Below are 16318 nucleotides of genomic sequence, written 5' to 3'. Positions count from 1 at the left end.
GACTTGCGAAAGAAGTGGAAAAGAGTGTGTCCCCTGCCAGTGCCCTTTTAAAAATTAGGCTGTGAGTGATTTTAATGGGAAATGACTTTCTGAGGGAGCACCTCCCCTCTTGCATGGGATCTGAATACCCTGCAAATATCTGGTAATAGCTTTTGGAATCAGGGAATCAAAATGCATCACAGCATAAAGAAAAATGAGGAGGGTTTCAAACTGCAACACTGCTCAACTCCTAAAGCTGCCAACAGGATGGCCTAAACAACTGACATGAAACACATATTTAGTCACAAATCTTCAAAACTACCAGTTTTAGTAGCTGGGTTTTTTAAAGCAGAGTTCTCTGATGACAGCAGGCACTCCCAGGGGTTTATATCTACTTAGAATACTTAAAGCAAAACTGATCCTGTAGTGGATAATGTGTTGGTTACTTTCCTCTTTGTGTGAACACCATGAAGTTTAAGGCGGTCAAGTGCAATGTCCTGCACATGGGTCGACGCAATCCCAAGCATAAATACAGGCTGGGTGATGAGTGGACTGAGAGCAGCCCTGTGGAAAAGGACTTGCGGGTACTGGTGGATGAAAAACTGGACATGAGCCAGCAATGTGCGCCTGCAGCCCAGAAAGCCAACTGTATCCTGGGCTGCTTCAAGAGAAGTGTGGCCAGCAGGTCAAGGGAGGTGATTCTCCCCCTCTATTCTGCTCTAGTGTAACCCCACCTGCAGTGCTGTGTCCTGCTCTGGGGCCTCCAGCATAGGAAAGACATGGACCTGCTCGAGCAAGTCCAGAGGAGAGCCATGAAGATGATCAGGGGGCTGGAGCACCTCCCAGGTCAGGAGGACAGGCTGAGAGAGTTGGGGTTGTTCAGCCTAGAGAAGGAAGAGGAGGCTCCAGGGAGACCTTATAGCGGTCTTCTAGTACTTAAAGGGGGCCTACAGGAAAGATAGAGAGGGACTCGTTATCAGGGAGTATATGGTTGATAGGACAAGGGGTAACAATTTTGAACTGAAAAGAGGGTAGATTTAGATCAGATATAAGGAAGAAATGCTTTACTGTGAGGGTGGTGAGACACTGGAACAGGTTTCCCAGAGAAGCTGTGGATGCCCCCTCCCTGGAAGTGTTCAGGGCCAGGTTGGACGGGGCTTTGAGCAACCTGGTCTAGTGGAAGGTGTCCCTGCCCATGGCAGGGGGGTTGGAACTAAGTGATCTTTAAGGTCCCTTCTAATCCAAACCATTCTGATTCTATGGTTCTATGATACATGAACAGTAACAATACTTTCCTCAAGGCTACTGTAGGCTATTTTTCAACATCAACACATGTGTAATACAAGATACCTGCAAAGGCAAAAAACTGTGAATGAATTCTGCCATACATTCACTCCAAGTAATTGAATGTGTATTGTGACATTCCTCCTAGTATGGTACCAACTGGAAGGACAAAAAGCAAGTATTTTTATTTCCTTGGAAATTTGGTGAACACTTTGAGAACTTAAAACTCAGTTTATACACCCCCCTTACACAAAGTCTTTCCATCACTAGACAGTTTCTCTGCTGTATGTAATGCTTCTCCTGCAGTATAATTACTTGTATAAATCTGTGCTAGGTGGACACACTGATTTCAAAGTGTCTTCGGATTCAGAAGACACAGACCAGTCTGTGTTTAAAGAACCAGAGTCTTCCCTACCACAGGTACACCTATAATCGCTGCTCAATTACTTACCTAATTAATCTGCTATTGTCGAATACCTCAGAGGCAGCAAAGTGCATTTAAGAGGCAAGAAAATCAATTTCCCCATGAGGCTTTTGGGTGAACAAAATGTGGCTGAGTAAAGGAGCATGAGCAAGGTACATTATATTCCATTTCTTTCAACCAGAAATTAGTATTCTGCAAAGCACCTCAGTTATGATAATCAGATGGCCTCCTCAAATACAAAAATTATATCCTTGATCATTTACCTCTGCTCTTGCTCCAGCAGTGCTTTTTCATGCTGGCTGGAGAATCAGTCCTTCAGACAACGGCATATGGATGAAAGGTTTAGATTCATCAGGAACTGGACAAACTTTGTACAAAGTCTGTACAGCAAAAATAGGATTCAGGTAAAGCTGCTGGAACTAAAAATCAGGAAGGCTACAAGAGAAGGGGATTGAATTAAAGACTACAGGAAAGCCAACAGGTGCAGGAGAAAATCTGGCTTGGGATGAATCATAGAGGGGTGAAATGAAAAAACCTTCTACCCTTGAGAAAAAAATAAGACACAAGTTAAGCTCATTCTGCACCCAAAAATACCATTTAAAGATAGCACAGAAAAATATGCAACCAGATCAAATGCATACATGCTACTATTGAAATGCTAGAAGTTTTTACATAAGATGAAGGAACTAGGATACCTAGTTTTAAGTGAGAACATTGACTTAACAGGAGCATCGAAACCTGTAACATAAAACAAACTACATAAGCAAGAAAAAGAAGGATGTAGTGTATGTTAAAGAAGGCTTTGCATCAGATAGTTAACTGTACTGAATGTTACACATTATCTCTATGGATTAAGACACCAGGCCCACATAAGTATTAGAAATAAATTGTCACTGCCTAATCGGGATGACAATGGTGTCAGTGAGGTGCCAAGAGAGATTTAAGAGACAGAAAAAAAACAAATTAGTAATCAGAAACTTCAATCACCCCCACATAGACTGGGTAAATGTCAGGTTGGGGTGTGATGCAGAGACTAAATGACACCACAAATGACTGATTCATGGAGAAGCTTTTGGTGAAAGCTGAAACAAGGCAAGACACTCTTGACTTGATTCTGAGCAATGTGTAAGTCATAGGTCAAAATGCTGTGACAGAACAACTGCTCCATAACCCTGTTGGAATTGAGAAATCACCTTTTAAAAATGAAAAAGTCTAAAATGACATTAAAATAATATGTAATTTCAAAAAACTAAATTCTATAAAAATGAAGCTGCTCATTTCCAACTTGGAGAAAAGATTGTTTATAGTCATCATAATATGAACTTCTGTATATCAAAAATAACTGTTAGGTAACAAACAAACAAAGCCCAGAATGTTTAAAATTTTCGGTAAATAATTTAGTACATCTAAAAAGATGTACTTCAAATATAAGAAGTCACATCCAAAGGAGAAAAAACAGATAAGAAGATAAACATAGAAAAGCAAGCCAAAAACATATAAGCAATAATTTGCTAAAGGCATAAACACTTACTATAAATCATCAAATGGTCTTAAAGAAAACCTCGTAGAACAAGGAGGTAGTTCCTTCAATGGATTAATGACCAGGTAAAAGAGAAAAAACAAACAGAGCCTAGCAGTCAGCTTGCACAACAGTGAGAGATCACCTGCAGACCTCAACGGGGATCTGTACAGGACTCCATTCAGGTCACCATCCTCATAAATGGCATAGACAGGGGATGCAGATTAAGGTGCTTATATTTGCTACGACATTTCTCCAAATAGTAAAAATGAAAGATATGAGTGTGAGGAGGTGTGGAAGGATAGCAGCATTCTAAACATCTGAGTGATAAAATAGATAAAATTCAATGCTGATGCAAAGTAATGCATAAGGGGAAAAAAGAGTCTTAACTACGGACTAAGTGGTAGGTTCTGAGATACTGGCCACTCAGGAAAAAAGAAAGTTGCGGCATTAATCAGCAGTTTTGTGAAGCAATCAGTTCAATATTCTGTAAAGTCAAAATAATCAAACAGAATGTTAAGACTGTTTGGAAAAGAAATAGAAAAAAGGAAAAATCATTGCGGTCCATCATTTTAGTTTACTTACATATTGAATACTGCGTGCAGTTCCGGTCCCTGTCCCCAACAGGACAGAGCATAACAAGGTATCAGGAACTGCAGCAAGGGGAATGAAAGGCACAGAACATGTCCCATATAAAGACAGACTAAACACACAAGGACTTTTCTGCCTAGAAAAGAAGCAACTAAGATATATTATTATTGCAGATATCTGTAATAATGTTGTGGAGGATGCTAACAGCTATTCACAGCTCCTCACTTGTAAGAGACAGAGAGCAGCAAAAGAAATTACCAGATGTTGGGCTCAAAACGAATGAAAGGATACTCTATTTTCATGCATATGTGTATGTATGTGCATGTTTAAACTTAGCAGTTTTTACCCACTGCTTGAGACCAAAAATATGCATAGGACCCAGGAAGTCCCTGAGGAGTTTCATAGTTTGATGCTGGGAGAATATCAAAGAAATACCACAATTTAGTCTCATCCTACTTTTACACTCTTTGTGAGCCTTCACCATTGCCCACAGTTGGAAACTGGATACTGAGAAAGATGGGATTCTGGTCTAACTTCATAATGCCATTCTCATGTCCTTATCTTCTTGGAGTGTGCTATTAAGTCATTTAGGACTCCTCAGCATTGTTCGTAAGCTGATGTGGTTGTCCTATGGTGCTAATAAGCATTACTGTCAGGGCTGACAACTTATCGTTTCAGGGGGAAAAGGAAGTAGAAGTTGTGACCTGAAACACACAATTCATTTTTGATTCAACTGCATACGAAGATAATTTTGTATATGAGATTTTTGCAAATAACATAAATATGCCAATGTAGAATATTTAACTGCCTGTCAAAGTTCAGAAATTATTATAGAGTCGCTCCTTTAATGATGTTGAGTGATAGTTATGTTCACTTTAATTTCTCTAACATCTGTTCCTGGCAAACGTAAGCAGATGCGTCTAATTATTACCTTTCGATACTTGTATATGTATAGCATGAATAAGAACATGAAAAAATTAGATTTTTGTGAAGCAGAGGTAAAATGGCTTTGAAGCAAACGACACAGCAATGAATCAGATAGCTAAAATATCTATTTTGTAGTTGGGAAGTTAGCAAATAAACAGAAGCGATACATTATTCCAAGTGAAAATATTGTTTGAAGATGATAGATACCTTTAGTCTACGTGAAATTTAAATTAGTTTGGAGCTCGCAGTCAGAACTGTGTTCTTTCCAATTTATGCTGATTCATAAGGATAATATTCTTGACCTTACTTTGCAACTGCAACACCATTCATATTTTATTTGAGTGGTTTTTACATGTTGAAAGTTCTCTGAATTGGTTAAAACACCAATTAAAGTGGTGCAATTTAGCCTTTATAACGTAACACAACAGTTACATAGATTTCTCGTCTATGTCAGGAAGCAGTTTAACTATAAATCCCCGGCAGCATGATTCTCCGCTCAGTTATGTCTGTTTCCTCAAATTGGGACCTTGAATTCCATCGCCCCTCATGCAGCCTCTCCACTGCTTTCACCTATGTCTCTTGCCCTAGATTTTGGGTCAGCTGTTGACAGCGCAGCTCTTGGACTTGCTGCTGGGCCCAGGGACAAATTGCTGCCACCCAGCTGGCTCTGCCATGGAAGCTTGCAGGCAGTCAATGCTGTTTGCCTGATGTGCAGGGTCTTGCTGCTCTGCAAGAAGGTAGCTGCTGGCTTTACGTCCGTATTTCTGACAGACCGCTGTCTGCCCTGTCCCAAGCGAGGCTGCCGCTCTGCACAGCAGCATGCTGGAGAGTGTCTGAACTCTTTGGGGTTATAAAATGTATTGCAGAAAGAGCATGTGATGCATTTCTAGGGTGATTTCATCAGGAAAAGCTGAGCTCTGACAACTGTTGCAAGAGTAAAATAATCTCAAACAAATCAAGAAGTTGAACCATTCACACCAAATGCAAAGTTGGTTAGGTATATCACCTCTCATACACACAGCAGAGATCACGTCAGTAAAGATGGAAATATTTGATTTTAAAATATCTATTCAATTCACAGATAAATTCTTCTAGCAGTTTAAATTTTAAGAATGTTTGTTTCATAATTAAATTATCTGATTTTATTCACAGTATGTAGACAAAATGGCTCTGCTCATAACCAAATATCAATTTTTCTACATGGTACAAAACCTGCAAATAGTTCAAATTCTGCTCAATGAGAAAGATGTACCTAAAACCATACTTCATGCCAATATAGATCAGTGGAAAAGCTAAAAATAATTATTCATCCACCTTAGTGTGCTATAGTGAATTTTGATTCTGTTCCTATGTATGCAAGCAGGTACTTTTTCTACACAATTAGCTAGTTTCTGTGATGACTAAGTTTGTATCTTTTTCTAATTAGACTTGCAATTATCAGCTACTAGTGGAAACAGAATTACCAAATCATTAATTACTTAAAATGATAACAAAAAGTAGACTGTATCTCAAACTCAGAAACTAAACATATGTGCTATTTGTACTTCAGTATATAATCCAGTTTTACATCATCTCCTTCATGTTTGTCCAAGTTCGTTGCACAAATAATTCATTCCTATACAGCTAACTTTTCTACATGGTCCCAAGCCCAGCAGCTCGCCTACAAAGTAGAAGCTGCTGTTTGCTGAGCACATTAAAACATGTGATGCTACACAGGGAAAAAAGCTCTTAGAAATCTGGTCATAATGATGGAAACAGATGCATTTGAAAAACACGGTTGATTGGTTATCTTTTACAACTGACTGTAACAAATGTATTTACACTAATAAAAGAATTGATTTTCTTTGAATTCAGACTCTGTTCCCCAGTGGAGTGATTTATTTTATGCTTAGAAAAGGTCTTTGCTAGAATTATTGATATATGTGTTATTATTACAATAACATGACATGGTAGAAATATGGATCCCTGATAATACCTAAATACAAATATAAAGGATTTGTCTTTCCTACCAAATACAGAGATTATACATGCATTTGTATGTTCAGGCATGCAGACTTTAAATCCCGGTTCCATGATACTATACATGAGAGAAACATCCAGTGTCTTCACGTCACACTAACTTATATTTTCAGTAACGTGGCTCCCCTACCTAGGCTTTAAACAGCTACTGGGCTTCAGTTAACATTACCGTTTCAAAAAAGTAACTTGCTGATCATTCACAAGCCATCTGAAATATATGAAGAGTCACTGCTTGGAGCTACTGTTTCGAAACCTTTACCCAAGGCTATGAATTCTAGAAGGCTAATTTAGTTAAAATTTATTTTAACTATCAGTAGGTAATACTGCTTTTTTTGGAGCACAAGAATTTATTTTCCATACTTTGTGTTTTCAACATTGATTTACCTTCCTTTGCGGGGATAGTCTTCAAATGACTACAAAATGTAATGTCATTTGGGGGTTTCCAGTAATGACAAATTCAAATTATATTGAAAACTGTAGGAAATTAGCCCCTGCCTTTCATAAGGCTAGAATTTCTTCAACTGTCATATGTTTGGGGCACACTCCAGTTACTCCTACTTAGTTAAGGTCTCCTTTCAGTCAAAGAGGATGAAGCAGTTTGAAACTGGGGAACACAGAAGTGGAAAGTCATGCACCCAGGGACTAAGAACGACAACATTAGCTGATCAGTTGGTAGGAAGCATGGAAGATGAAGCTGGGTATCTTGGGCAGTTGCAAGCGTACTGTGAGTCATCAGTGAAATGCATGTGTGGAAGATGCTATTGTAATCCTAGCAGGCAGCAGGTGATGGAAGTAGCAGTGTCACTGCACAAGTTATCAGTTAAAATTTCACCTAAAATGTGCTGTAAAGTACTGGACATCTTTCCTCAAAAACTTAAACTGGGAAAGATGTACTGAAGGGCTAATGAAAGTCCAAGGGAAGAGAGACCTTGTCTTCTGAATAGAATACTGGCTCATTTAGCTCAGTGACATGAAAAATGGACCACATACACTGATTTCTTTCAAACTGAGTAACAGGAGATGGAGGGAACATGTGCACCTACATCTTAGCAAAACACACCGTCAGGATGCATCTGCATTGTTTATCTTGATCCAAGGGAAGGAAACACTCCATGTTCAAATGTAATCTAAGACAGTTTTCAAGACCATGTCTTGACACCCACCCAGTCACATTTCTTCATCATTTAGCATTAACCTTTCATAGAAACTCCTAAAATAAACTCCAATTTATATAAAAAAATAGGCAAAGGGCCTTTTTTTTCAAAGGTGCCTAGGCTCCTAAATTACTAATGATCTTAAACTCCTTACCAAAGCTCTCATCAAATAAATTGTGAAAATTTAATGGGAATTAATCAGAATAAATTAATCAGATTTTTTCTAATTTATTAGGAAAAAAGTATTCATTATATTTAGAAGCATCAGTTGCCTACTTAACGTTGATCTGATTCGTGGGTTGGTGTCATTGATTGTCACTAATGAAAGATTCAAGGTGTTTATTTTAGATGATTTGTAGCTGTGTGAAAAACAGAAAATCTGAACTAAACCTGAAGCTGTGGGACTTATCCAAGCACACTTAGGCCTAAAGCCACAAAGCTATTTACGTATCTCAATCCTATTCAAGTGCATACTTCACACAGCACACACACATCAGTGCGCATTTGGAAACCAAAACACTGACCTCAAGAGCATGTGAAACCACGTGCATGGGGTCTAGTGATACTGGAGGGATGACAGCGACAAGCTGCACCTCTGCAGCATGTGGAGATGCCTGATGCCATCAGCTGATGGGCTGCCTCACCAAAAAGTGGTGTAAAGGCCCAGGAGTACAGGAAAGGGAAAGAAAACCCACTCTGAGGGTGCGGTTTGAGTTGTGTGACAGGTCAGTAAATAGGAGTTTGAGACCTCTGGACTTTGGAGTTTCCCAGGAGCGGACTGATGCCCCAGTATCAACAGGCTGATGAAGAAAGAAGACACAATGCAGAGGTAGAGCTCTGCTTTGGCACACCGACACTTGACAAAACCAGGGTGTAAGTTATGGCCCAGGTATAAGCAGTTGCTGCTTTCGGACTGTTTCTACATCATCATGTTCGCATTATCACAGTTTTATTTTAAATATGCTTATTCTTACATTAAAGGATTATGTTAAATTTTGACTGAAAGGAAGCATTAAAAAGAGAAGATATTGATGAAAACCTGCAACAACAGTGACAGTGTGCAGTTTACATGTAACTACAGTTACTGTTGTACATAGACAGGATGAGAGCATATTCATAGCTTTAATACACCAGACCTATGGAGTGCCCATGCCCTGATAAGCATTCTCTAGAACAGAGTCATAGCAAAAGAGCTGCACATTTTAAAATAATTCTGTTGTGTGATTCAGATTCTGGACTGAGCTCAGACAGACAATTTACAAATAATGGGCCAGATTCAGCTTATCTGATGCTATTAGAACTCTACAGGTTCTGATGGGGTTGTAATCCTGTAAAGGAGGTACACAGTTCTCCCGCTAAAAACTAAAATACTGATTCGTGTAGAATGCTATGCTGAAAGACTAAATGCAACCCAGAATTAAACATGTATCCTTCCCTCCTTTCAGGGCAAACACTGGCTTTTTCTGTCGGCTTCTGCTAGATATTTCTTTCTCCTTCTATAAACTGAGTTTGTGATCAAGAAAATTCTTCATTTACTGATTTTTTTAGTATTCCACCTACAATCATCTATTATATGGTCTATGTCACTGCAGTTTTATCCTCTTTGCCATATTTTTGTTTCTGAATATATCTGATTTGGTCTGTGTTTTTAGATGCATTCCTCCTTCCATGGAAATCGTATTTCTTCCTCTAAATGTATTCTCCCATACTTGTTTCTGCTACTATGCGCTTTTTAGATTACACTTGTTACAGTATTATCAGACCAGAGCAATATATTGCTCCTTATTTCTCTGCTGTGGATTTAGTCTGAACTCACACAGATGTAATAGTGCAGAAACTGAAACAGAACACTTTAAGGTGTGGGAATCAATCTTTTTCCACAAGCCAGCACTTGTATTTATGTGAATGTGTTTTAATAAGTATTTCTCTTCCTTATAAAAGTGCCGTGAGTAACAAGCAGTCATGCAATTCTGCAGGGCTTGTCTTGGGAACTTTGCTGGTTGCTGTGTGTTGGCTCTTGCCATGTATCTGTGCATCAGCTGTGTTTATTCACTGTTAGATGCAACCAGTTTAAACCTCACTAATCTAAACCTCTTCAAACACCATAGGCAGTAAATGTAACTCTCTGTCTTGGAAAAAATACAGATCACTGAAGCAACTGAACAATTTTATCAATATGCTTAGGTTTCTACATATGATCAGAGCCACCAAGGCTCAAATTTACGAGCCCATAAATTCAACAGACGGAAGAGGAAAGCAGAAAGACTTCCAAAGTTCAGCCAAAAGCATTCTGCATTTTACTCGAAGATTTACATGAAGGTAAAAAAAGGTAACTTTGGCTACTGATCCCTCTCTTTCTGGCAGCTTCCACGGGCTGATACTGCTGTGTGTTTTAATGTTGCATTACAGAAGGAAAGATTCGCGGGAGAGACAGTTCATTCAGGTCTAACTACCTCGATACTTACACATACAGCATTAAGGAAATGGCACTTTGTCATTTGGAGACTTTACTTTGACTTACATAGATTTCAAACCAGTTCCTCAAAAGGACCTCAGGATAACTCTTCAGAGTAATTAAAATATTATCAAGGAGTGAATCACAATAGATTGCATCCAAACTAATCTGATGCAGTCATTGTTTTTCCTTATTTGTTTCCCTTGTAAACAGTACATACGACAACTTTCTCAGGATGCTCAAACTTCCTTCAGATGGATTAGCCAGACTATTTCTAAGAAATTTTCAAAACTCCCTTCTAAAAATAATTTATAGAAATTTCTATTCTGAATATTGCATCTTTACTGAACATTTTATTCTTTTACTCTACATATGCAGAAGAAAAAGTTGATAACCTTTACTCAAAACATACTCTTCAAACACAGTACTTTAAAAATATTCTGGAGTGTGCACACTTTCCCTTCACCAATCACTTTAAATGTAAGGTTGGTAACAGAAAATTTTAATCAGAAAATAGTCAGAAATCTTGCTCCAGCAATATTGTTCTTATTCTTTAAGTTTTTAAATTACTTTTAAATTAACTTCCAAAGTCCTTTGCTGTTTTCTGTCTCAGAAACAAACTGCAACAATCATAAAAGCATACAACTTCAGCCCTAACATTTGTTTTAACATGCAATGCAGTTGTTACTAGGGCACCCAACCATAATGATGAAACCCCATTAATTTTGTGTAACTGTGACTCCACAGGAAGAAAAAAGCTTTGAAGAAAACACTGAGTTTCACCCTTTTGCAGATGTATGATTTAGTTACAACACAGAAATAAACCATACAGCAGAGATGGAAACAATTTGGAAATAAAAATGCTCTGTTGCAATGAAGTCAGAAAGAGTGGCTTGAGGGGTTGTGCTCTCCCTTGTTTGGCAATAAAAGAAGAAAATATTTTCTTTATTTATTACCATAACATGATACAATGTCACTAGCTGATACATTTTAAACCAGTATAAATAAAAGGAACACAGAATAACACCCATATGGAACAGAGATTGACACTAGAAATATTTATCTGTTATATGCCTTTACTGAAGCCAGAGGAAAAAACCCACAAACCTTAATGCACTACCCTTAAGAAGCCTGGCAAGTACTTCTCTCCAAAGGAGATACAATATTTGCACAAGTATGGTTTTACCAGAGAACCCAGGCTTCCCGTAAAAGCATGGAAATGGCCAAAATACAAGGAGGACAGCACTTTACACATGATTCAGCTCAGCAATAAAACATATGTATCATACCAGTGTTCGAGGGCAGTTTGAAAATGCAGATGCTGGAGATTTAGTTTCATTATAACGATATATATGAAAGGAAGAAAGAACCAGAGTAAAAATGCACCATCCATGAGGAGAATGCTGCATGTGCAGCCCTTGGCCCCAGCCAAGACCCACAGCGGAGGGGGGGGGGGGGGAGCTTGGGTACAGTGCTTGTAGCAATGACCAGCTTATTTCTGAACACAAGGGAGATTCCTCTTGTTTATGTGACCAGTGTGACCAGGAAAACAGGACTTTGCACAAATTCTTCCCTTTGTGTGCTTCCTTTGTAAATAAACACCAGGACTGGACCAAATAACACCAAAGTCATTCATTTCCATTTCTCAACAAAAAGGTAACAAGATCCTGTTATGTTATCAAACTGCGTGAATATCAGCACAGTAATATCCACATGTGCTATTATAGTTTTAATTATTAAATAATTTATATTCACAAAAACAATTTCATTATTTAGTATTTACAAAACTAATTCTGTCTGGAATACACATTATGAAGCACCACATGAATGGAAAAGTTGAAAAGAAACATTCTGAAAGGGTGTTTATATATTAATGTATTTTAATATGCCTGAATTACTTTTTAGTAAAACCTTTATTTTTCACTTCAATTTTTGAGATTTAAGCCACTGTTGAGGTAGAAGTAAGTGACACCCTGTGGATGCAGAACAAAAAAATATAGTGTTACTTTATACTTAAAATATTTTTTAAAAAGGGTAAACAAATGAGTTCCCATTTGCCTGTGTATTGACCTCAAGGGCTGAATCGGCTCATTCCTAGAGCTGCACTACCCTTTCAGTGTTTCCAATTCAGGAAAACATCAGCCCATAACTAACTAGAGTATGTGGTTAAAATCCAAGATTTGCTCATTTCTTCCTTCTACAAGATTTTATTCTTATTATCTTTAGAAGCGAAATGAATTTAACAAAGAAGTTGTCTGCTTAGAAAAGGCAAGCCTCTTCAGCTTAATGCATTTGCTGGGGGTAGCAGGTGAAAACACCTTTCTTTCAGAATCAGTGACTGCCATTTCAGGCTGCAAAAAATAGAAAGCAGTAAAATGTCAGCTGACACAATGAATATCCGTATAAAAGCAGTGATACAACTTGGCTAAAGCTAGGGAGATGTATGTCATAGCTGAGGGCAGTCGAGTTGTCAGCCTGCTACGCAGATTTTATTGTATTTCTCATAAAAAAACCCCAAACAGTTACACAGTTTATATTGTGCACTACGGATACAATATTTTTGCATTTGTTAGTGCTCACTTTCCTACCAGCAGTTTTACTTTGTCACGAACATAAATCAGCAAAATTAGCAGCTGCAGAATAAAGGTATGCAACAGGATGTAATGACTTTGTTAACTGGTATCTGCTTGTCTGCCTCTTCAATTAAATCAACTCAATGAAAATATTAAAGCAAATGATTAAAAATTAACCTTATTTAGATAAAAAAAAATAAATTACATTAATCAAACTAGAGCGTCTGCCAAATTCCCACGTCAGTTTTAGTGAAGAAGCAACCCCAAACTCCATGGTCAGCCACTCTGATGCTTCTCAGGATATTTGACATACACAAGTGCACATCATTTGCATCCACATAAACCTGAGATAAATACATTTATTTCTTGCATCTGTCCTCTTTTGGTAGCTTTGGACTCTGTCTACTAATATAATCTGGCTGGCACTAATTCAAAGAGTGTGTTCCTGCCAAATAGTTTTCCCCATGACAAAAATGCTTCATATTTTCCCTTCTGGACTCCCACACATATTTGCATCCATCTTTGATAGCCTGTAGACTGCTGGGCCTTAGAAAACACTCAGAAAGTTTGCAGAAAAGGAACTATTTTAGCTGCAGAAAAACTATTTCGGAACATTTTTATTGTCTTAGAAAACATTTTAATATTCACATTGTCCTCAGTGGTTGGTTTGCTGATGTTGCTCTTGTTGGCAGTACACGAAGCCCAAGCACTCACCAAAAAGAGGATGAGGATAAAAAGAGTACCCAAATGTCAAATAACTTCGGTAAGTTGGGGTCACCAATAAACACTACAATGAAACCAGGATACGTTCCCTGGTCCATAATGCTGATCTGACAACAGATACAAATAGTGAGACTACTAGTAAACTATGTAACTTACTTAATACTGACGCCAGTACAAGCTCTCCCTTTCATAACACAAATGACAACAGGATAGAAAATCAGTGGCAATAATTACTAGGAGATTTTATTTCCTTTTTGACTCTTAATGAAGAGACAGCACAACAAATTACAAATGAAAATAAAAAGAAAATTCTATCCAACAGACACTGGTTACTTACAGTCTATAAAAACTTAACATAATTTCAGCTAGATCTATAATCTTTACATTATTGCTTTGATGTTTGCATTTACACATCACTTGAAAGAATATATACACAAAAACAAAATAGCTTTTTTCCTGAAATCTATAAAGTTGTCATGGAAGCACATTTGTTCTGAAATACAAGTATTACAAATATCAGAAAGCCTGTTCAAATCTAGGAACGTAAATATTGATTATGAGATAAATTAACTTAGTGGATAGCTGGGGTTTTTTTCTTGCATGAAGAAAATAAACAGTACTTATTTTACAAGGATTTCTTAGAATTTTTTCAGTGGCACTTTACAAAATAATTCTAGTCCACAATATAGTGTCTTTTAGTGTGTTACTTATAGGTCATTTAGTGTTCAAGGTTTTGTTTCTTCAGAGCTCTCAGAATCTGGCACCCAAACACCAGCTTGTGACCTTGCAATACACATCTTTCAAGAAAAAGAACATTTTCATTCTACTGGATACTTGCCACAAGAAGACTCATGAACTGAATGCTCGGCAACTTTAGGCAACCAGCTTAAAACTCCATTTTCTGAACCTTCCAGTAGCTTGCTGACTACTTAATTATAGTTCAAATTTTCCCCCTTCAAACCATTGCTTCTTTTTCCTTTACACTTGCCTTTTTCTTCTCCCCCGCCCCCTTTCCCTAAACCTCCCTTTCCTTATTCCACTTGTCCCCTTCCCTCTTTTTCCTTTTCTTATAAAAAATAACAAAGTTCATCATTTGAGCCATTATGCAGTGAAGGCAATGAAAAGAAACTCAAGTGGATGTTGGATGACAACAGGAATGGTATCCCACGAGAAGCTCACCCAGGATACTCTTGCTGTATTTTAGTGCTACTGTAGCCCTTTCTTAATTCCTGAACCCCTCCTGAGCACAGACACATGATCATTTCTCAGCAGAAAGATGTGAATGCATATTTCAGTTACAGCTTCCATATTCTGAACACTCGTGATCATTGAAAAACTCCTTCACAGCCAATAATACTAAATATTTCTGGACATTAATGAGACAAAAACTTTGAAGGAAAGAACTACTACATGCTGTAATAAACATCTGAAAGTAAGCCAATCTTGTATTTTGCTGTATGGACAGTGATTCTAGATAGAGGCTATATGATGACCAGATTTTCTTTTTCACGAATGACAGGAAAAAGAAAAAGAAAACATCTATTACTTCTTCAGAGAGCGTAAATCCTTAGGGCCAGCTTCATCCCGCTGAGTTTTAAGCACTTACATGAGTGAGATGTGTAATTGCCCCAGGCCAGTAGAGAAAGACAAGCTACTCTAAAGGGCCATTTAGATCTTAGGCAAGCTGAAGACTCTGGAGGTGCACTTCTCTTTCCATTGACTGCATGGAAGTCACCTAGGACAAATGCACTCATAATTTAGGCACCTCATATGAACACCAATTCAGTTTTCACAGGCAAGTTACTCAACTTGGACTAATTAGGGTTGAAACAAAGTTACCTCTGAACTAAATACCTCAGAATCTGAATCCAATGTCTATTGCAAGTACAGTTTTAGTCTTGCTATTCCAATTTTCACCACATAATTGCAAGCAACTCTTGTCCATTGCAGCACCTCATTATATTTCTAGAGCTGAAAAGTTTAGAAAAAGCTTTATATTTCACTTTCCTGCTGCCTCCAAATGTTCCATAAATAGGAAGGATCATCCATTGTGTACTTACCACTCAAGACAGTAAACAGATAACTAACCTCTTCTAGACACCATATGCCTCTATAAAAATTTCGACACATCTGCTTGTAGAAATATAGCAAGCAGTAATACACCTACTTCAGCTAGAACTGGTTCTGGCACTTATACTTGCCAGACAGACTCACAGACCAGTGGACAAGCATTGGTGTGTTGCTGTCATCTTACAAAGACACTAAATTTTCATCCCAAGGTGAATAAATAAAGGTAAATAAATTGTTTGTATACACAATCATTAGTTTAATTTTGTTAGACTATCTAAAGCTGTAATTTCATATTTATTAGAAACCTTTTTTTTATTTACTGCAGGGAAAAAGAGGGTAAGTGAACAAACAACAGTAAACTCAACATTATAAAACAAATTTCGACTCACAATCAGACTCCAAGCCCAACCTAGGTTTTGTTTTTATTTCCACATAGAAATTAACTCTCAGTTCAAAGGACTTACTAATCATAAAGCCAAGCAAGTATTTCCATATTAGAGGCATAATGTTGAGAAAAAACCTGCCTTCCAAGCAATTCATTACAATAGGGGTAAATATATAGAGGTACATAGATCTCTGACACTAAAATTCATTCTCCTG

At 37.7% G+C, this 16318-nt stretch overlaps 1 protein-coding gene across 5 annotated transcripts in view; it reads right to left on the bottom strand.

Annotated features, from left to right (window-relative positions):
* Positions 1 to 16318, bottom strand: part of GABRB3 (gamma-aminobutyric acid type A receptor subunit beta3) — a 196269-nt gene that overhangs the window by 43118 nt on the left and 136833 nt on the right. The window contains exon 1 of one of the 5 annotated variants that reach the window (XM_074815013.1): positions 1951 to 1986. The exons of the other annotated variants lie outside the window; for them this stretch is intronic. The gene's annotated coding sequence lies outside the window, so the exon portion shown is untranslated. Of the gene's footprint in view, positions 1 to 1950; positions 1987 to 16318 lie in introns of those variants that run through there. 5 annotated transcript variants of the gene reach the window in all.

Source organism: Strix aluco, chromosome 2, assembly GCF_031877795.1.
Source record: "Strix aluco isolate bStrAlu1 chromosome 2, bStrAlu1.hap1, whole genome shotgun sequence".
NCBI classification, from domain to species: Eukaryota; Metazoa; Chordata; class Aves; order Strigiformes; family Strigidae; genus Strix; species Strix aluco.
The sequence above is the reverse complement of the archived record's forward strand: the minus strand, read 5'-3'. Positions and strand labels throughout refer to the sequence as shown.